We start from the raw sequence: 23,951 nt of genomic DNA on the forward strand, positions 1-23,951 counted from the left end.
CATGGGAATTTCTTTTTAGCTTCTTCTATATTAAAATTTCCCTTACCTTTCCCAGGAATGAACTTTTGTCTCGGGCCTGTATTATTCTCTTGTTCCGCTAATTGAGCTTCCTGCCTCTCTGCCCACATAGCCTTCTCTTTTAATTTTCGCTGTTTTGCTTTTATCTCATCACTGAAATATTTTGCATGTCTCAATACTTCATCTATTTTCTTATTTTGCCAATCTATAGTATGTTTTTTTATCATTTCACTAATCTCTGGACGTAGACCATATACAAATCTGTATACAAAATGACTTAAATCCTTTTCACTCAAATTTTCATCACCACTGAACTGTTTAAAGGCTAAAATCAGCCTCTCGTAATATGCGTGTACTGACTCTTTGCTCTCCTGATGTGTTCTGTCGATTTTCACCCAATCTGTCTCTTTAGGAGGTAGTTTGTTTTTTAGAAAGGCAATAACCTGTTCATATTTCTTCATTACCTCGGGGTCTGGAGCCCCTGTTTTTGGATCCCTAGGGTATTCTTGTGTTTGCCAATTTATCATCAGCTTGCACTCTTTCCATAAATCTGCTGGTACTATTATGTCAAATGGGCTATTCAGATCAACCCATAATACTTTAGACAACTTCACAAATCTGTCCACTTGCCCATACCACTCAACAGGCTTTTTGCATAGTCGAGGGAAATCATTTGTAAATGACAAAATATCCTGACTTGTCCATGTAACATGTACATATCCTCCTCCTGGAATTTCTCTCATGGGGCATTCTGTTACTACTTTTTAATTTTCTCTTACAGGGAATGCTGCAAACATTTTATCTGGGGCATCATCTCGTTTTCAGTACCACCTGCTTCTCCATTTATCCACATCTCCCCATTTTCTCAACAAAATAATTATTTCCTTAATCTGGCTTATCCGTCCTGTGGTGTTCAAATTTTCAATATCCTTTTCAGTGAAATCTATTCGATATGGTTTTTATAAAGCTTTTACCTTTTCAATATCTATACCCATTTCATTTGCTACTTCTTCTAGTCTTTCGTGCAGATTTTTCTCTCTCCATGTTACGCTTTTGCATAAAAGTAGTAATTCCTCATCCTGATAAGTTTTTAATTTCTCTGTGGGGATAGTTCCTACTATAAACTCTTCCAGTACCATTCGTAATTTGGCCACATCTATTGATTGGGATTCTTTCCCTTTTCTCTGCAAGCTTCAACACCATTCACGTAATTCTTCCGTAGATGGACCTACTGGTTTTTCTACATTACTTCGTTCTGAATCCTTTTGTGTCTCTAATATTGACTCCACTGTCGTTGTATGTCTTTCTGCTAAACTGCAAATACAGCATGCCTTATCAGCGCACGCGTATGAGGGATGAGTACACGCCCACTGAGGGTCACTCATTTCAATAAATTGCGGATGCCCGCCATTAAAGTTGCCAGTGATTCTTGATGGAAGGCTTGTGAACAAGGAAAGTAATTCTGAAACACGTAAAGACAGTTAGAAAGGAACACTTGCAGACCTTCGAGGAGGGTGCAGTCCCCACCATCAGAGAGGCATTTTCTGAGTGGCGTCCTCACAGAGGGCACCTTTGTTTGATGTATATATATATATATATATTATCTACTGGCGGTCGCCAGTAGATAGTTATAGTTACAACCTAGTTACCATAGGAAATCTCAAAATTCTATTTTGAATAACTTTGGCGCCGGTTGACGAATGCTCGCGAAATTTTCAAAACAAATGGGGCGCTCCGTTCAGCTCCTACCCTGAAAGTCTCGGGGTGATTCGTCAAGAGGGGGGCCGAGAAAAAGGGGGGGTCCCAAAATGCGTTTTCCCCATGCATTTTTCCATAGGACCTTTAGTCGCAGCTACAGCACGATCGGCTGAACAGAATTACGTGAAATTTGGCAGAGAGGTAGCCATAAGGTCAAGGAAGTGCTTTTTGCAGGTTTGGTGTAAATCTGTTCAGTATTTCCTGAGAAAATAGCATTTAAAAGCATATCAATATCTATACGCGCGCACCGTGCGCGCACAGTGCGCGCACCATGCCGTGCGCGAGCGCAATTCTGATTGGTTGTTAGATGTCGGTAAACATTAGAATCGGTCGAAACCAGGAAGTGTCGGCCGCCATTTTGTCTCTCGCAGTCTGAGGGGGTGAAAAAAAAAGGTGGAGAACGTGAAAAGGGGGCAGAGTGGACAGTTCCTGACCCCCTAGCCTTGGTCAGGGGGTCACAGAAGGACCCCCAAGGGAGAAAAAAACAATTTTTTTTGCGCGCACGGTGAAAAACCTCATTGGTTTTTTACGAGTGAAATGTCCAGCTAACTATAACATATATATATATATATATATATATATATATATATATATATATATATATATGTATTTATTTAAAAAAATGTGGATAATTTTTAGTTAGGAAAACTATAGTCAATCTTTTTTTTTTATATTATACAGACGTCGTGCACCCTTCGCGCACCCTACATGATGGCTGCACGCATTCTGGTAACCATATTGAAAAGTCGCACTGGGGTCGCGATTCGGTGTAATTTGTAAAGTATGAAATATCTTTCAATTAATGATTAATATAAGATTTCATTTAAGTGTTTGTCTAAATTTATTAATAAAAGTATTTTTAAAGTATTATTTTCAATTTAATTTCGACGAAAAATTATAGTTAGCTGAGCTAACTATAATGCCGGAATTTCTATGGTTTTATACAAGTGAAATGTCCAACTAAGAATAACGTTCCTGAAACCTATAGTTTTTTCAGTGAATTCTATGTTTTTTTTAAATCCTAATTTATAACTGTAATGTGCCTGAAACCTATGATTTTTTCTGTGAATTTCTATGGTTTTTTAAATGCTAATTTCTAACTATAACGTGCCTGAAACCTAGGTTTTTTCAGTGAAAATATATATATATATATATATATATATATTACCTACTGGCGGTCGCCAGTAGGTAGTTATAGTTAGGACCCCTTTTCCATAGGAAATCCGCAACATTCTATTTTGAATAACTTTGGCGCCGGTCGACGAATCCTCGCGAATTTCTCAAAATAGGTGGGGCGCTACGCTCCGCTCCTACCCTGAAAGTCTCCAGGGGATTCGTCAAGCGGGGGCTGAGATAAAAGGGGGGTCCCAAAACGCGTTTTTCCCATGCATTTTTCCATAGGACCTTTAGACAGGGCTACAGCCCGAACGGCTGAACAGAATTACTAGAAATTTGGCAGAGAGGTAGTCCTCAGGTCAAGGAAGTGCCTTTTGTAGGTTTGGTGTAAATCTGTTCAGTAGATTCTGAGAAAATAGCCTTTAAATCAATATATATATCTGAGCCAGCTTATGGTACGCTTACCGAAGCGCACCGTGCGCGCACGGAACGAACTGCGTTAAGTGGGCGTGCACGCCACGAATGGCGTAAAGTAACTTAGCATTTAAAAAACCGTACAAATTCACTGAAAAAACCATAGGTTTCACACATGTTATAGTTAGGAATTAGCATTTAAAAAACCTTGCAAATTCACTGAAAAAACCATAGGTTTCAGACATGTTATAGTTAGCGGAAATTTTACTGATAAAAAACCAATGAAATTCCCCCGTTATAGTTAGTGCAGGCAACTATAACTCACGCGACCGCAATCTTCTGCTGATGACATATGTGTCTTTATGAAAAAAAAATATTTCTAATATATGTATAGCTAAAAATTTATGGAAGAAGACATGGGCAAATAAGTGTCTAAATACAGTATTAGCATCAGCAGAGGATTGCGGTCGCGTGAGTTATAGTTGCCTGCACTAACTATAATGGGGGAATTTCATTGGTTTTTTATCAGTAAAATTTCCGCTAACTATAACATGTCTGAAACCTATGGTTTTTTTCAGTGAATATATATATATATATATATATATATATATATATATATATATATATATATATATATATATATATATATATATATATATATATATATATATATATATATATATTCACCCAAAACGGCCTCTGGTTCAAGGACGCTACACCATCGGAAGGTAAGTTTCACAAAAACCTTTATTTTCAGAGGCTGCAAATTACGGCTGCTTCTCTCCGTTCCCCCGACGAGTTTCGGAGCCACAAGCTCCTTCCTCATGGGGCAATGATTGGCAAAGTCCGGAAACGACCGCACCTATAAATTTCCCAGGCTGCATGCATTCTCCAGTGAAGCATGCTGGTAGATGTGGTCTCAATCTTTCCCGAAAGTCGGGTCCGTATTATTTTGCCAAAAAGTTTATTCATTGTTTTCCATTCATATTTCACAGCCCTCCAGTGGGCCCCAGACCTGATCTGTAGTCTCGCAATGTAGAAACCTTCCTGCGCCGCTTACCGATTGTGGAATCACAATCGTGCAATCCTACCACCATATTCCAAGTAGGTGGTGCATCCGCCGCGGCTGAGGCCGCCGCGCATATATTCACCCAAAACTGCCTCTGGTTCACGGACGCTACACCATCGGAAGGTAAGTTTCACAAAAACCTTTATTTTCAGAGGCTGCAAGTTACGGCTGCTTCTCTCCGTTCCCCCGACGCGTTTCGGAGCCACAAGCTCCTTCCTCATGGGGCAATGATTGGCAAAGTCCGGAAACGACGCACCTATAAATTTCCCAGGCTGCATGCATTCTCCAGTGAAGCATGCTGGTAGATGTGGTCTCAATCTTTCCCGTAAGATTTCGTAAAGAACCATAGAAATTTACCAGTTATAGATACCTGGGCTAAGTACAACCTACGTCCCACAATGCACTGCTTATGACCTCCCATATTAAATCACTCAATACATGGTCAGTGATCACTGATGACATGATGCCATTATTGGTGACATCACTGATGACATCATCCACAGAACCAATCACACCTCCATTCACACCCTATACAGTTTCTTATACACTCACTCACACACCCACAGAACAATTCACATACCTATTCACATATCCATACAACATCTCACACATCCACTCACTCATCCATGTAAATACTGATATACCCATTCACCCATACCCACTCACACAACCACTCACTCACTCATACAGCTACTCATGCAACCACTTACTCACCCATACAGCAACTCACAGTCATACAATCACCCATACAGCTACTCACACACTTACATAATAAATCATACAATCACTCAGGTATCCAGTCACTCACCCATGCAGCATCTCAACAGACCTATTGACTCACACCATCTAACTGTTCACACACCTGCTCATTCACTCTCACATCCACTTACATACCCATTCATTCAACTTACAAGCACTCAGATGAACACTCACTCACTCACTCATACAGCCATTCACACAGAGACACACTCTCTAACTAATCCACTTATACACCTGCAAAGTTAACCAAACACCCACTCTAACAGTCACTCACTCACCCATACAACCACTCACACAGCTACTCACTCACACATACAGCTACTCGCATACCCACTAACTCATTCATACAGCCACTTGCACACCCACTTACTCACCCATACAGCCACTCACAGAGCCACTCAAGCACCCATACATACAGCCACTCACATACCCACTCATGGACCTATGCAGCCACTCTCATAGACACCCACTAACCAATACTGCCACTCACATACTCACTAACACATCCATACAGCCACTGACACACCCACTCATAAACCCATAGAGCCACTCAGACATCAACTCATACACAGATATAGACAGTCAGTACGCCACTCAGATGAGATATGTTAGAAATAGTATGAGTAATTAACACTACAGAAAGAATAGTCATTTAAATTATACTGTAGCTTAGTATGTATCTTTGTCTCAAAATATTTTCAAAACACACTCACAGAAAGATGTGATCATCAGTGATGTCATTTGAGATGTCATCAGTGATGTCATCAGTGATTTTACTGACCATGTCATGAGTGATGTAATATGTAAGGTCACAGCAGTTCGGGGTGTAAGTTATAGTTAGCTTAGGTAACTATAACTGCTGAATTTCTATATTTTTGTACAAGTAAATCTGAGCCTTACTATAACACCCTTTAACTTTGTTTTTTCAGTGAATTTCCAAGGATTTTTAACCCCTTGAGTGCCCACCCCTTTCCCCGCCCTGTGCCGGCCGTTGCATTAGCAGGCGGGGTTTATGACGAGCTGGTCTCGTCATGGGCACAGCGCAACCGCGGCCCATGACGAGACCAGCTCGTCATGGGCACTCAAGAGGTTAAATTCTATTTCCAAATTATAACGTCCCTGTAACCTTTGTTTTTTTTCAGAGAATATAGCTATATATTTTCACAAAGAGTTACCCCGAACAAAGATGCACTTCTCAACAGGCTAGAATGTATTCATGGTGGCACACAACTCTGGTAAGTTACACATGAAATGTAGTGATGAAGTCTGTGGCGTTTCGGAAAGCAGTTCTTCAGCATAAGCTGCACGTAAAGCACAACATCTTTGCAAACACTAATACATCCCCAAAATGATGACATTATTCCCAGGTGGGCTTTTTTAAGTGAAAGGGTGCATCATGGAATTTGAAGTTCAATAAAAAGTTCAATACACTCCGTACAATAGGCAGACAGTACCACACATGAATAATGTTGTTCATACCCTTCAATGGGTCTGCCCATGTCATTTCCCAGAGTTGTTAAAAATATTTCTGCTACACCCATCTCTCCATGTACCTGCAACCAAACTTACACCATGGACCCGCTTATTTTCCAGCGCTTCTTCACGACTGGGCCTCCAGTTTACATTTTCACAAAGCATTGACCCAAATGAAGATGCACTCCTCAACAGGCTGAAATGTATTCATGCTGGCACACAGCTCCATTAAGTTACACATGAAATGCAGTAATGCAGTCTGACGGGCTGTTATTCAGGTAAGGAGTAAAAAAAAAGAAAGATAGGAAAAGAGGACAAAGAGAGGAGTTTTGAGGGAGGTGATTAATGTGCTCATTGTATACATGGAGAGACAAAACAGAAGATCAAAAAAAGATTGAAAATACCTCATTTCTCATAGTGATATCTTGACGCAAATGAGTTGTCTGTCATGTTGATTTAAAATGTGGATTTTAAAACATTAAATTCAAGATTGGTACATAAAGTGCAAGTGCCTGATGGATTCTTTGAGTATATTTCATAAAGTGCAATAGTTATGTAAACAATAATCTATGTGCAAAATCCACAATCACTTGCCCATATCACTGGATATCTGGAAGAGATGAATGTATCTATTATATTAATTTAAACGTAAATTTGTAAAATGCTTATTTCAAAAGAGGTGCAAAAATGTGTGTAAACTTCACAATTGCATGACCATATTTGAATGCTCTCATAATACTTCTATAAGGCACAGGGTGTTCATAATTTTCATTTGATCAAATTTCATCCAATACTTATATGTTTCGTAAAGTGCAAATGCATTGTAAACAATAATCCCAGTGCAACATTTGCATGCAGCAGTTAGGAAATTCACAAATCACTTAATTAATCACAATAAGAATACGATACTCTATGCATAATAATCTTAATTTAAAACTTTATAAAAAATATTGCATGATCAAAGAAGAAAAAATGTATATCTTCTAGCCTTCCCTCAGATCACACATATGTTTCTGATTCTACTTATGACCCTACTTAGTCATCATTCCATTTCATTAGAGACTATCCATTATAATTGCACATATAGTTCCTCATCTGTGTTCAGGCCATGTGGAGTCTCTGTGCCCATTAAAATGTTCATTCTAGATTCTGCTCTCTGAAGATATAACTTCCTGATTCCTCCTCTTGCCTTTTTTGCTATATGTTTTACTCCATAATATCTCTTACTATTAATTTCTTCACTATATTCCTCCCAGATGTGCTTTACCATGTCATGTTGGAAATGTTGATTTCTTAGTGCTTGCAGATGTTGTAAAATGTGAAGCTTGTGTTTATTAACTGTACTTCCCACATACTTTTTGCCACATGTGTATTCCAGGACATATACAATGAAATATGTTTTACAAGTAATCCATTCCTTGATTTTACTCATAATGTCATATATTGTTCTAAATTTAGTGGTGTTGAAGCTATGTGCACAAGCTTTGCATTTAGGGCATTCCCCCCAAAAAAATGTTTCTGTATTTTTATTTGTTAGCCAATTAGTACTGATGTTTGAATCCAGATGTTCAGGTTTCATTTAAATGTTAGTTAACAAGTCTCCCAATAATGCTGTTTTTCTATATGTCATGTTGGGGGATTTAGATAGTGTGCTTTTGAGGTCCTCATCCATTTTGAGGAGCTTCCAATGTAGTTTCAACAGTTCTCTTGTGTATTGCTTTGCCATATCATATTCTATGATGTATCAGAAGATGCTGTCATTATTGGCAGTAGGGGCTCCCTTTGGTTTAACTAACAGTAATGCCACACGCTTTTTGGTTTTGGCTCTATGTAGAGCATCAGACAATACAGTATCTGGGTATCCATGCGTTTTGAAACTTTCTATATCTCTGTAGCTTGTTAATCAAATATAGGAACTCGACATAAGGGACTCTCTATTTGAATGATTTTGGGTGTCCACTGTTAGCATGTAAAATTCTGTTTGTGCTAGTGTGTTTCCAGTATAATTTTGAGCAGAATTTCTTATTTTTAATGTAGATACCAATGTCAAAATAACTGATCTCTTTATCTTGAATGTCAAAGGTGAATTTGACATTCAGTTTATTGTTATTCAGTGGTTCCAGAAAACACTCCAAATCCGATGAAAAATAAATAGTCTATAAAACGAAACCACAAGACTATCAGCTCCATGCTCAATTTATTTTCCTCAATCCATGCTGTCTCCCCCTCCCACTACCCCATTAGTAGATTCACGTTTGTCTGTGCAAATTAAGTAACCATTGCAGTTCCTTGCATCTGCATGTAGTACTTCTTGTTGAATAAAAAACATTGTAATGGAGGCTGAATTTGATCATATCTGTCAGCATTGTAGAGTGTTCCAAGAGTAAGGCAAAGTGAGTCTGCAGGAAATATATACATGCCTTAAGCCTATCATCGTGTTGGATGGATGTATATAAGGAGACTACAGATACCGTTGTGATGTAATAATTTGATATCCGTGGCAGATCATTTATTCTGCTCAAGAAGTCTAGTGAGTGACGTAAGTATGATGAAAGGTTTTCTATGTATGAGAACAAAAATATATCAATAAACCTTGAAGTGTTCTCAAGTAGGGAGCCAATGGAGCTCAACATTGTTCTCCCAGGGGATCCGTGATACTTTTGTGCACTTTCGGGTGAAAGTAAATTGTGGGCATTGAAGATGCATTGTTTTCAAGTAGTTGTATTCCTCTATGTCCAGTAGATTTCTGTCATACCAGTTCTTTAACATCATGTGGAAAGTTTTCTTGTATTCCTCATTAGGATTCCCTGGGAGCAATTTGTAATGATCTTTGTTTCCCAGATGTATGTTTGCCTCATCTATGTATTTTTCACGGCTGAGTATTACAATATTGCCCCCTTTATCACTAGCTTTTGCTATAATTCCCTGTCTTGGTGTAAGTCTGATAGTGCATCTCACTCACTGATCACCAATACACCTTGATAGGTATATATTTAAAACTCAACAATATAATTATTTTTAAACACTCACAGTCACTGGATAATATCATCAGTGATGTAATTTGAGATGTCATCAGTGATATCACTGACCATATCATGAGTGATGTAATATGTTAAGTCTTAAGGAGTGCATTGCAGGGTTGTGAGTTATAGTTAGCTCACTATCTATAATGGTTGAATTTCACTGGTTGTGTATGAGTGAATTCTAGGCCTAACTATAATGTACCTGTAACCTTTGTTTTTTTAAATGAGTTTCCATTGTTTTTTAAGTAGTCGTGTTTGCAGAGTGGTTGAGAAAGTGGGGGCCTCCGACCAGCTCCTCAGGAATTCTACTGTGTAGGACTTACAGGAGGTACCAGGATGGCTTGTTGGCCCCCAAGGTCCAAGAGTAAAGTGGTCCTCATCACCCAACCTGAAGGTACATTGGCAGAGTGGTAGAGAAAGTGGCAGGCCTCCAAACATCTCTTAGCAATCCCTCTGTGAGGGACTAACTGGAGGTAACCGGAGGGTTAGTTGGCACCCAGGGATGTTCTTGGGGGCCAACTACCCCTCCTGTTACCTCCAGTAAATCCCACACAGCAGGATTGCTGAGAGGTTGTTGGAGTCACACACCCTTTCTCCACCACTCTGCAAACATGCCTACTGGTGCACTTCTAAAAGGGGGTTGAATTCCTCCTGCTATTTACGGTCCTGAGGGCCAACAACTCCTCCTGTTGCCTCCAGTAAGTCTAGCACAGTGGGTTTGCTGAAAGGTTTTTGGTGGCCATGCCACCTCTCCACCACTCTGCAAAAGCACCTCCTGGTGCACTACTAGTTGGGGGATGAGTCCCCTTGGCCCTTGAGAGTACTAACATGCAGCTTCCAGTGTGAAAAAGCAATTTTGCTCTGCTTCGAGTAAGCAAGAACATTTTCTGCTCTCGCTTACTCGAAGCGGAGCAGTGTTTGCTATGGCTTGACGGGAGCGGTGCTCTTGCCAAGCCATAGAAAACCCAACCCCTGGACATTGCACCCGAGGCAATGCAGGAGCTGGCCCGGGGGGGGTGGCAGTCCTCAGGGCCAACTATGGCTTCAGAAGAGGGGGAGCACTGCCTGTCTCCTTTCTTTCTATTTGCCCCGGGGAGGTGGTGCTCCCTGGGGGTGCAGGGGGGCCATGAGGGTCCCTTCTTTATCTCTTATTAAAGCCTTGGAGAGGTGGCGGTCTCCAGGGCAGTGGGGGGTTCCATGCAGCACTGCATAATTTTCATGTCAAAGCCCGGGGAGGTGGCAGTCCCCAGGGCTGGGAAAGGTCCAAGAGGCCCCCCATTGATATTACTATAAGGGAGGTGGTGATTCCGTAGGTGGTGGGGAAGACGATAAGGGTCTCCCCCGCATTTGCTTCTAATGAAGTCCTGAGGTGGTGGTGGTCTCTGAGACAGTAGTGAGCCCCCTCCCACTGCTGTATATTGCCCCCAGGACCCGGACCTCCCATGGGCCAATAATGAACAAAGAGCGGTAGTCCGGGCTTCATTTTTGTTTACATTTTCGGCTGGATCCACAGATCTTGCCCCAAAAAAATGTAAATGCTTTTTTGCTCCTGTGGGGTCACAGTGGGAACCCCCCAAGGGGACCCAAGAGTCATAGGGGGCCTAGGGTTTCTACCCTGCCCCCATGAAACCCATTCACATTTTGATGGCACAAATAAAGATACTTTGAATAAAACATGTTGGACACATACTATACAAAGAGAAGTCCATTCTCAGAAAAACTGTGCCTCTATTAAGTTCTCAGTTTGACACATATAGAAACAATATGACAGAATATATAAACACTGGTACCGATCATTGTTTATAACATAATAGTATACCTACTCTTAATAATCAATGTAAACTAAGTTGTGATACAGGGGAAAGAAAGGATTTTAGCATTTAAAACTTCTTCAACTATTTAATCAATGGTGCAAAAACAACTTATAGTTCCCTTTCCATGCTACAAAGATGCATTTAATGTTTATAAACATGTATTCTCACACAAGAGGGTCAAAAGAAGAACTATGCTACTTGATAGATACTTCTAACCTATATGTCTTCCACAATATAATACTCACACTTAATATAGGGTAGCACTCGTTTAAAAAGCAATGGGAACGGGCATAACAGCGTTATGGACGAAAACCCTCACTCACCCGAGGGTGACATGCTTCATCATTGGGTTCCTCCAACACATGAGGACCGCAAGGTCTCTCGTGTGGGCTACGACTTCACCAAAGGGGAAGGAGCGGGAGTGCAAAGCACAGGTAGAATCTACCAACTCTATATGGTGAGGAGGGGCAGAGTGCAAAAACAAAAATGTGTGAATTAAAAGACTCTCTGAGCAGATGAGCAGATGACAATCTTTAGGTGAAATACCTCAAACCTACTAATTTAGTTAACAATGACTATAAGGAGACTCGACGGCGAGCGCGATACTCGCATTTAGGTGAAACGCGTGTTAGAGTTGGGCTCGCTATACATCAGATAGAAACATGCTAGATTCTAAGTCCTCAGTCTAAATTGAATTTTTAACGAGAACCACACAAGTCACATTGGACTTTGGATCACTAAGAGTCTGATATTTTGATTTGTTACATGTTAATTGTTACACAAAAGAAGATATTTAGTATATTGAGATATAGCTAGTCCTTACATGACTAACTGTCTGGTTAATTTAATTTACTACATCTTCTAGTGAGGGTGAACATCATTAATCTCTACAACACTGTAGAAGACTGTGTACGTTTAGAGAATAGACAGGAATAGCCCATGATAAGAATGGGTTCATTGGTTTTCTGGTGTGGTTTTACTGTGGTGCCTGCAATTTGTACCTCTTTGATATTGCTAACCAGTAATAACGTTCCTCAACAGCATGACGAACTGGTGTGAGACTCTGTTGATGATTGAGTAAACACAGAAATTACATGCTATAGGTAAGAATTTGGATTCTGCCACTAGATATTGGGCTATGGTGTACACGGGTGTATGCTCTAATATTGTTAAAAAGTAAAAAACATTTTATTATTTTACAGAGCCTTCCGATCCATCGTTCAAAATGATACGGTGTCCGATGGTCGAGATATGATGCCCTAAGAATTTTATTATGATTTATGATCCTTTATAGCAGAGTGACTTTCAAATGATCCTGATGAATGCCCGAACTATCTTGTCACTAGGGCAGAAACATGTTCATCCTAAGTTAGGGTACTCTTAGACCCTATAATCACTTGCATTTAATCGACTACTATATACGCAGGAAGAATAAAGTTGTTGCCCCTATACAGAGAGTCTATTAATTCACACATTTTTGTTTTTGCACTCTGCCCCTCCTCACCATATAGAGTTGGTAGATTCTACCTGTGCTTTGCACTCCCGCTCCTTCCCCTTTGGTGAAGTCATAGCCCACACGAGAGACCTTGCGGTCCTCGTGTGTTGAAGGAACCCAATGATGAAGCATGTCACCCTCGGGTGAGTGAGGGTTTTCGTCCATAACGCTGTTATGCCCGTTCCCATTGCTTTTTAAACGAGTGCTACCCTATATTAAGTGTGAGTATTATGTTTATAAACATGACATTGCATTGCCTGTATTTCAGACATGCTTAAAATTGCTATATCAAGAAATAGAAGTAGAAAAAATATTAATACAGAAATGCAATGCATTACATCTACTAATAATACTTTCAATTCCAGCCGACCCACTTGGACAACCAATTATTGATACTGAAGCTATGGTTCCCATGAATGAGGTTCTAATTGAGATCATGGAGTGTGTCACTTAAGTAGGGAACAACTATAAATTTAAAATACATAAATTCCTAGGGAGCATGGGCTTCATATAGAAAATGGAATATGTGAAAGTACTACAAGAGCCTATATTACAAAATGTAACCAGACAAGGAAGCACAGGGAAAAACTTTTTTGTATGAATTACTGTTTATGTACATAAAAATACTAACTTTATCTTGCATAGTTACTGCTCCTACTGGCTTTGCAGCACATAACATCAAAGGAATCACCTTACATCTTATACTCATACAACCTGTGGAGCATGATAACATATTGGAATATTTAAATGGAATACTGATATGTACCAAGAACTTGGTAGACTCCTTAAAAAATGTAAAGTTACTGATAACTACTACCATATGATCATCTTGAACTTTATATGTTCTAAATGATGATATAGTAGTTTAACAGAAATGGTAGTTTGCCTAAAAACACAGAAAAAAGAAAGCAATGATGGACAAACTTTTTGGTATGTTTATTAAATACAATCATATTTTACTGTAGTAGTCTACTTATTTTTTATAACTTACCATCTACTATGAAGCGACAACAAGGTCAGCATGACCAACCAAAACAATAGCCTCAAAAGGAAACAGGAGAACAATAAAAGCCCCAAAAAATTTCAGCTTATCTAAGAGAAGACACTGGTAAGCCATGACAAGCTTACAATGAATGATCATATTTCTCTCTCCCGCAAAAATTACCGTATGGCAGGGGAGACCATATGTCACACCAGACTTGTGTGAACCAGTAGATCATGAAGATCGCTGGTGCGTTTGAATGCAAAACATGGTGTAGGTATATCCAATGATCCAGATTGGAAAATCCGCAAATGCTTGTGTATGATTTTCTTAATCTGATTGGAATTTGGAGTAAAAATGGTGATGCATGTGACAGCGTCCTCCTCCTGCCTGATCTTGGGTTCCAACAGGGCTTCTCTGTGGTTGTTTCTTGCTATCTTCCGGGCCCTCTTTATCACTAGCGGGGATAGTTGCGAGCCTCTTAGTTCTCACTCGATGTTGCGGAAGACAAGGCCATCCCTCTCACTCCTCATCTACAGGCTGGTAGCTGAGAGTAGGTCTCGGATAATGTACTCATAACAATAACGTAAGCTCCTGTCCATGTTGTGTTTATCAGCAATTGAATTAGCTACATCATGTTAATTACTATGTTTCTGCTCACTGGTACTATTTGGTCTGCAGCAGCTTTTTCTTAAACAGCAAAATTGCTGACCTCTACCAGACCTAAGGGGCTTATCATCCCTGATATTGGGGTAAGTCATGTAAATTATTTAGCATCCCTTGAAATGCTTTACCTTTGTTTTTCACTGCAAAATATATATATTCTTTCAAGCTAATCACATATGTTCCTAGAATCCTAAGTGCTACGGATACAGTGTGTGACTCTACAAGTGTATTGTGTTTTACTTTCACAAAACATAGAAATTTCACAAGAAATGCTTGGGATGTAATCACGCTCCACCCTTGGGGAGCGCACCATCTGATATGCTATAAACTAAACTGTATCAGTTTGTACAAAGGTCTGATGGCAGTTCCCTCATGGCCACCTATTTCCCTTTTTTCTTCTCTCCCCTTTTTTCCTCTCCTACAGGTAGAATCACCCCTACTTCACGACTGCTGGTGGAATCGTATTTATTTTCAAATGTGGGCACCTAATACCTAATAAGGGGCCCCTTTGTTATACCACAAGGGGTAGATAATATTTAGGTCCTGATGAAATGCCACTTGACCATCCGGGCAGCTGAGACATGACACATCTTGACCCCATTATATCTAATTAAAATATCCCTTTTCACACGTCAGCTATCAAAGCACATTATAACCATAAAATAGTGCCATTTTTGTAATAAGTCAAAGGAACCAGCACCTCATTAAAATAATTCTGGCTTCCTTAGGCCTTTTTATATCACTTTACTCACCACCCTATCCCTACCCCCTCACTTCCACACATCATATGGCATAAATGGATCCAAAAGATCTCCTCAAAAGAGCCCACAGGCCCGTCATACATTGCAGCGCCGGCCTGACGAGGAGCGCCCAATGATAAAGCATGACACCCCACCAGGTGTGTGAGGGCATGTTGATCAGACCACGTGGATCCCACATGATCTGTATGGCCAGATTATCGATTCCACTGTAATAGGGTCCCCCTTTTGAGGAACTACTCCCCTGTGTGTTTGTTTACATTAATCTTTGAGGAGTATGAGTGTAGGACCGCAATAAATATTTCTCCTCGTCCCTCCTTTGATTACTTTTAATTTTCCCACAAGTCAATAATACAATAATTTGCTGTTGTCTTCAGAGTTAGATGTGTTGTACTAGAAAAGGGTGACAGACTTGTGTGTGCTTTAACGCGTGTCTGTATGTTTCTGATGGAGTATGCCATCCGTTAAGATCGTAATTAGGCCATAAGTCTTGGAACTGGGATGTTACCAAGGTTGTTTAGGGATCACTATGAGATCACTAGATGTAAAGCACAATGCTTTGGCCTCATGGACCTGAGCTTATCAGATAACTATCTGAGACAGATAGGACACACAAAACGTCTCCACCCTCTGGAATGACCTATCCCTCAACATGAAAGTTCACTCCTCAAACCTGATGGTTAGAAAATGGTTTTTTAACTTACTGCAAATCAACTCCTCTGCTAGTGCTGTAAACTACACACACAGGCATACGTCTCATAGCACAGCGAATATGGACAAATGTGTCACTCTTATCTCAGGCATCTCATACACTGTTCCTATTGTGTCTTTTTTTCAGAGTTCCTATAAACGTGAGACTTGATTGCTGATAAAGCTATAACATTTGTACTCCCACTAACTTTAACATATCCCATAAATTGACAGCCAACACAAGTATATCTGTGTTCTAGATAAAGTGCTATGCTGTGTTTGCAGGACGGGCACATTAAAATATTTAGCATCAATAAATAAAGATTGAAAATATTATGGACTTCTTCAATACTTTGGTGAGCTATATTTATGTCTTTTGTAAAGCGCAACACTCATCCCAAGGGACATCACGGCACTGTGAAACACAATCGAGTGTAAACATGAAGAAGTTTAAATTACAGTTTAGTAGCTGGGAAATAAATGTGTTTTCAACTTTTTCCTGAACATCAAGTATTCTTCAGTCAGATGTAAATCTACAGGAAGTTTGTTCCAATTGACCGCTGCTAATTTGGAGAATTAACGTTCGCCCATCCTGACTTTGGACATACGCTTTACTGATGCCAATGCCTGATAGCGGGATCTAAGATTACACAGAGGCACGTGAAAGTTTAGTCCCCTGTATAGGATTTGAGGGCCAGTTCTATAAAGCGTTCTATGTGCGAAACACATCAGCTTAAAATTAGCTCTTTGGCGTACGGGTAGCCAATGTAATTCTTTCATGCAACAGCTGGCAGAACTATACCTAGTCCTATTGCAAATAAGTTTAGCAGCAGCATTTTGGACTACTTGTAATCTGGTGAAAAGGTAATCAGCCATGCCCATATATAATGCATTACCGTAGTCCAGATTGCTCACCAAAAGTGCTTGTGTCACGGTTTTCCTACAGTTAGATAAAACCCAGATTCTTAGCAGCCTGCCTGGGTTCTGGAGCGGTTCCCAGAGCCTGAGGCCACCAACTGTTGTCCCAGATTGTCTGGGCTCCTCCAAAGAGTAAAATCTCAGATTTTCCAGCATTGAGTTTTAAACAATGTTCAGACATCCAGTTTGCTATTTCAGTAAGACAATTGATAAGGTTGTCCTTAGTATCCACTTTTGTCAACCTATCAGACAAAGGAATTATCAGTTGTGTGTCGTCAGCATAGGAGCATATATCAAAGCCCCATTTCCTGCTGATATCTGCCAAAGAGGAGACATATATATTAAAGAGCGTGGGGCTCAGAGTAGCTCCCTGTGGTACTCCATAATCAATGCTCTTGGCGGTGGAGGAGAAGGATCCCATTTGAATTATCTGAGTTCGATTCTTAAGAAATGATGTGAACCATGCTAAAGCATTTAAGCATAGTCCCTTCTCGTGCAGCATTCGTAGTAATTTATCATGAGATACAGTGTCAACGGCCGCTGTAAGATCCAAAAGAATCAGTGCCACAGCTTTGCCCTGATCAACTAGAGACTTGATGTTATCTGACACAGCTAGTAAGGTAGCCTCGGTACTATTGTTAGCCCTAAATCCAGTCTGTGATGAGTCAAGTAAATTATTGGATTCGGTAAAAGTCGTGAGTTGTTTGTTAACCAACTTCTCTAGGACCTTTGAAAGATACGGTAATTGAGATATTGGTCTATAGTTGGCAGGGTCATAGATTTCCAGACCTGGCTTATTTAAAAGAGGAAAAACAACTGTTTTTTTCCAGATATCTGGAAAAGAGGCAAGCTCTAGTGATTGATTAAGAGCTTTAGTAACATAGGGGCAGAGTACCGAGACCAAATGTGAGAAAATGAAATGTGGACATGGATCCAGCGGGGAGCCTGCCTTAACTTCTATCATGGCTTTAGCTACTTGTTCTTCAGAAAAAGATGTCAACCTATCTAGGTGGTTGAGTGCTGCAGGATGCGGAGCTAAGTATTCCCAATCCTTAGAATCTTCAATATTTAAAGCAGAAAAGGTTGTATAAATTTTTGAGTAGCTCACAATTCTCTGAGGAGGGTGCCATAGATTGTGTCATCAAAGTAGGCTTACAAAGTTCTCAAATTATTTTATAAAGTTCTTTAGAGGAGATTCCTGTTTTTTCAATTCTTTCAGAGTAGTACTTAGTTTTGGCCTCTTTTAGGGCTTCATGATAAGTTTTTTGCTATAGAAATAGAGCTTTGGATTTAGCTGATATCTGTCGAGGTTTGAAGATTGAGTGTGTCTTGGAGGCAAATGCAATCCAAGAGGCGATTGTCAGACTCTTTCCTGCTCATAAGTAGATGTGGACCATATGAACTGTGCCAAAGCTTATGGAGTATAAAAAAATACATAATTAAAAAAATGCTTTTAAGGGGTTAACAAATATGCAAACCCATGTTTTCCAAATGACAACTCCTCCAACAAAACTTACTTTTTATAAGAAAAAGTATTTGCAGATGTGGCTCCTGGTTTGCATGGTTCAACTTGGCCACTGACTAACACTACCAGGGGACTGAATGGTAAGACCAGATGGTCTACTCTGAACATCTCAAAGGAGGCACATCTGAACTGTTCCTTCGTTTTTAGCAGGATGTACAGGCAGTTAGGCATTTCTTCTGGTCCCTCACAATACAAATGTTAAGCAACATCAAATGCCTGATCTGCTCTGTAAGTAATAGTAAGGGTTCATTTCAAATTTTCCTCAAAAGGTCTAAAAGGTGGTTGGGTAAATTCAGCCCCAGTATTACCATGGATACAAGGATTGCAACATAGTCCAGTCATCTTTTCCCAGGCTGATATAGATAGCATCATATGGCCTGCTACATAATCTAGATGCTTCTATCATTTAAATAGGTATTTAAGAGTCAGGTTTGGGATCCAAGAGATCTGTAGCAACCTCAGAGACAGTGACTCAGTAGGTCGTAAACTTTTTCCTATTTTAGTGCATGCTCCAAGCAGGTGCATAGTGTGGACTGACTCTTCTTAGGCTGATGGCTGAGCCAAGGATAAACTAGAGACCAGGAATGCTGGTGGTTGAGATCCATGCGCTGATCTTCAGATATTGACTTGATGAATCCCTCAGTGCAAAATGGCAACATTCCCACAGTACGATAAAGGCTCCTGCCCTCCCCAAGGGAACATGCTTAGCATAGACCTCATTTGGTGTGCCAGGTGGCCTGACTGTTTATCTAGAGCTCAGCCTTTGGGGCTTGCACCTAAATGAAAGCAACTCTTCATACCTACAAAAGATGCCTACAAATTGGTCAAGGACTCCTCTGCTCTTTCTGAGTGTCAAAATCTGACAAGAATCTAGTTAGAGCTCCAAGTGGTCTAAGTGAACCTCTGGGGCTGTTCTTTTGTTTCTAGATTTTGTTTTCATTTACCAATCCATGGCAACTCTCAATGTTATTGTGAGAGTTCCACAACTCCACAACCCGTAGGAGTTTCACAATCCCTGGGAGGGATCCCTCTATTCTTTGGAGTTACTGGTTCTGAGAAAATCTAATTTAGAACTCAAGAAGGCCCCGTGTGTAACCTGTGAAAGGCTCCATGGGGACTCCCCGCATGTCTCATTAGGGCAAAAGCCTGAATTGAAGTTCACAGGTACCCCCAGGCATGTCCAGGCCAGACTTCAGATGTGGGCTTCAATTACTGACCCAAAGTGAACCCCGGCCCTTAAGTAGAGATTCCATATGCTCTGTGGAGACCTGCAGGCTGTTAAGCAACGAAACACTTCACTTCACATTCACCCTGGCTCAGTACCGTGGACCCCTAGAGGCCTAGAGAGGCATTAATGTGTAAGAGGCAGCTCCCATCCCACTCCTATTAGAATACATGAGAAGAAAGAATGTCTTGCTTCCTAGGCTGGCCACTGGAATGTATGGGAAGACCTTACATCTTGCTTGCTTCATACGTTTTATGATTGTCTCATTGTGTGTTCCTTCAGTTGGAAGGATATCGAGGTTAAATACTTGTATGTTCCCCATTGTCACAGTGGCTAAACACATTGCAAACAAGCTTAGCCCTCTTCCCCTCGATTAATACGGACTTGGTTTAGGGTTGTGTGCGACCTTCATTTTGGCGCATTGTTCTGCCCAAGCTGTATGGTAACCATTTAACCTGCATTCAGGGCATCTGCCTTCAGCCAGTTTCTTTCTGGGTATCAAGTTCTTGGATTTTAATCACAACTTCTAATTTGTTTCTTTGTTAGTTAAATTCAGGGTACCCTATTGCATTATATCCTTTGGTAAATCTTCTTTTGTAACCTCTGAGTGCCAGTAAGACCTTCACCTGTGTCTGAGTCCTAGGAGATACCAATATTAAAATGTCCCGAATGTTGTGTTGGATTGACTGCATGTTACCACTACCAGTCTTGAGGCTAATGTATGCAAAAGAACAATACCATGTTTGTTGCAGTGATAGTAAAAACTGTCTCTCAGAGGACCTAAACCACTTTCTGGTGCTTTATCATGTCTTCATCACAGTGGGTACTGCGTAAAGAAATAGTAAAAAATCAAAAGGTCAAAATAGCATAGGAAAATGATCAATGAACCTTTTCAGATGGTGCAAGAGGGATCCAAAGGGCTGGTTGGATGGTTATCAGTATGGTATCTTAATGTATGAGCGGTGGTGACAGAGGTTTCCAGTCTGCTAGTTTTTGCTTCTAAACTAACTTGTTGGTGCATATGTCTTATGTTGGTTTTCTGTCTTCTGTAACAGGCAGCCTACTGGGCCTGGAAAATCAGGTCGGAAGAGCTAAGGAAATTTTCCGTGGATTATATCCAATTATATACTTTTTTGACTAGTTTCTTCTGGCTTGTTTGATTATCCTGTAAGCTCCAATGGCGTTCTGCAGCATTTTCCCTTTGTGTGCATGTAGGTGAAGGAGGGCACTGACATTAAGAGGGGTTTGGCTTGTGCTAGTGTGATGATTCTAAAAGATCATTATGTAGGTATGGTGTTTTATACACAATGTGGATGTGTGTAACTGTAAACATGCATGCTGCATTTTGTCTTTTACAGGATATGATTTTTTTTTATCCAATGTGATCTTGTTGTGACACTAATGCTCATGTAAAGTAGCATGTGAAATTTTGTGTATGCATTTTGTGTGGTGTCATTATTTGTGTGTCATACATGTATTCATAAGGATGTTGTAGTGTTTTTGTAATATTTCTATGTATCCAACAATCTTTGTAATTCAGCTCTTTGTTTGATTGATGTAAGCACTTTCGAAAGTAGGTTTTGATTTAGAGACAGTAATCTTTGTGATTTTTCCATTGTCTTGCCCAAAATGTTTGTCTTGCTTCATAAGACCAACAGTAAAAGGATTCGAGTGGAGTTCTTAGAGGACATTTACTTCTTTGTACATCTCCACTTCAAGGAGAAAAACTCTGTAGTGCTGATAAGCATTTACATGAAATGTCTGGTTTGCGCCTGAATGCAGAATATTAAGGGGGCAGATTTACAAGCTCCTTGCGCCACTTTTGCGTCAGATTTAACATGGGAAAAGTGACGCAAATGTGGTGCAAGGGGCTTGTAAATCTGCCCCTAAGTCTGTATTTATTTTCCTTCGACTGCTATTAGTTATCTTAGTCACTTAAGCATCTGCATGTATTGTGGTCTGACTGCACTTTGAATCAATTGACAATCATGCATTGCTTAAACATTTTTATCGCTGAGTCAATGGATAGCACTGCCAGGTAAAAGATGCTTACTATGGCTTTCATATTAACAAGTCATACTTGCTTGTTTTACCCATACTTCTGTAACTGAGCAAAAGAAAGTTTGTCTAATGAACATCTGATGACAATATAGTGCTCTTTAGTACAGGATCTGCATTGAGAGTATACTTGACGTTTTAGAATCAATGTTCAGAGTGTAGAGTCTAATTAGCAACCATATATAATTTATTTTCAAGTAGGTCACTGTACCACAATAGTTCTTAATATCGTCACCACTGTAGTAGATGACCTACACAGTTCTTAACCAAAGGTGAACTCTTTAGATGTTCCCATTCCACAATAGATTATACCTCAACATCCTACATCCTTAAAGTTAGTGATGTATGTAGGAAACCAAACTCTGCACCATTTGGCATTAACTAGCCTTGATTGTAGGTTGTCCCAATTAGGTGCATGAAGAATTTCCTTTGATTGCTTACACAGCAGAAAGGACACGTTTATGCCAAAATCAAGTTCAAAATTGTGAATATTACACAAGCAGTACTATTTCTTTAATTAAATGAATGAGTGTATCTCTTTCTTGTTAAACAACGCCCGTATATTTCACATTATCTACCAACGTGTATCTATCTGCATTTGTTTAGGCAGATCACTTGCATAGAGCAATGCATTGTTGAATCAAGCCATCTTGAGGGAAGGACAAATAGAGTTTGCCTGCTGTCTCAAGAATTTTACTATCATAATATTGACAAACAAATAGCATTATATGTGAAGAGGTTTACAATATAAATCACGTAATTCAGTTTTTTTGTAATTTAATAGCGTTCCTTAAATTTAGTTTGGGACTGCCTGTGAAAACAGCTTTATACTTGTAGGTTTTCTACGGCATTAAAAGCATCCTAACTTCCATACCATTTTTGTTTGAATGGTAATTTTTCTCCACTGTTTACTACTTGTTCGCTCTCTTATATGTATGCATGTTTTGTGTGAATTTGTGTTGTGAAATACTTGACATTTGGTTTGTTTATAATATAACAGGAAAAGCAAATATCTCCTCATTAGGAGCATTCAACCAAACATCCAGCAAAGCAAGTAAACATGAACTGTAAAAATGATGATTTACCTTTCCCAAAACACACATTACATAAAACGGTTAATTAATTGCAACATTGTTTAAATTAATAGGGAGTTCTTGTGCAATCCTTGTGGACAGGATTTAATCTGTGTTAATGTGCAATGCATCCATATTAAGATTTAATTTTCTGTTGTAATTATGAAAGTTGCAAAATAAATTCTACTGGGAAGTGTCATACATTACCTTATTTTCAATATGAAATGGTTTCAGAACAGTGCAACGTGCAAGAGTAGCATGATAGAGCATAGCGTATTAAAAACACAACACAATACATATTTGTTTATTTTGCAGACTACACATTTAACATATTTCTAAATACCTTTGCAGACTATCTCATTTACATAACTGTGGGAGTAACTCTAGAGGGGGAACAATTCAATTCAGTTTATAGTGGTTTGTACAAAATTACAATATTTTTACGTACGTTTTTCTTATGAGTCTCCGGGGACATATTACACAGTTCATGCTAAAAAGACTCGTGTTTCTTAACCATACCCTGAACATCAATGAGTTGCTACAATTCATGAGCTTTGAATTTAAAGTCCTATCCTAGCATATTGTTAAATGTGTAAGAATGAGTTCTGTATGATCCTAGACTCCAACAAAGACTTTCTTATGCATATGTCATCTTTATTTGTTTCGAACAACAAAGAAATAAATAAATTAAAATAACAAAACGAAACCCTTGCCAAATATTACCTTAAAATTAACCACAGAACCACACGCTATAGGAGGGTTTTTGTGGACATCTAACCTATTCTTTGCTGTTCCATTTTATACTCAACTTTCCTTTGTTTTTTCAATTGCAGATTACAACTATTATCTTTTAAGTGTTTTGGTAAACATTTTCAGTTCTGATATTTTTTCCCCATTTTCTTTAGCGTTTATATTTGCAGTAGAAGTATATCCCAACTTCTATTTTTTCCTTGTGATCCCTAATTTCACTAGAGTATACTAGATTATGTGAGAATTTTAGCATTTTTTCACTATAGGAGTTTTATGTATCTATGACCAATCACATGTTTTCGCACTTTTGTATGGGACAATATGATACGGATTCAAGAATGCCAAAACTAAACCTATTGAGCCTAAT

Source organism: Triturus cristatus, chromosome 3_2 (assembly GCF_964204655.1).
Source record: "Triturus cristatus chromosome 3_2, aTriCri1.1, whole genome shotgun sequence".
Classification (NCBI taxonomy): domain Eukaryota; kingdom Metazoa; phylum Chordata; class Amphibia; order Caudata; family Salamandridae; genus Triturus; species Triturus cristatus.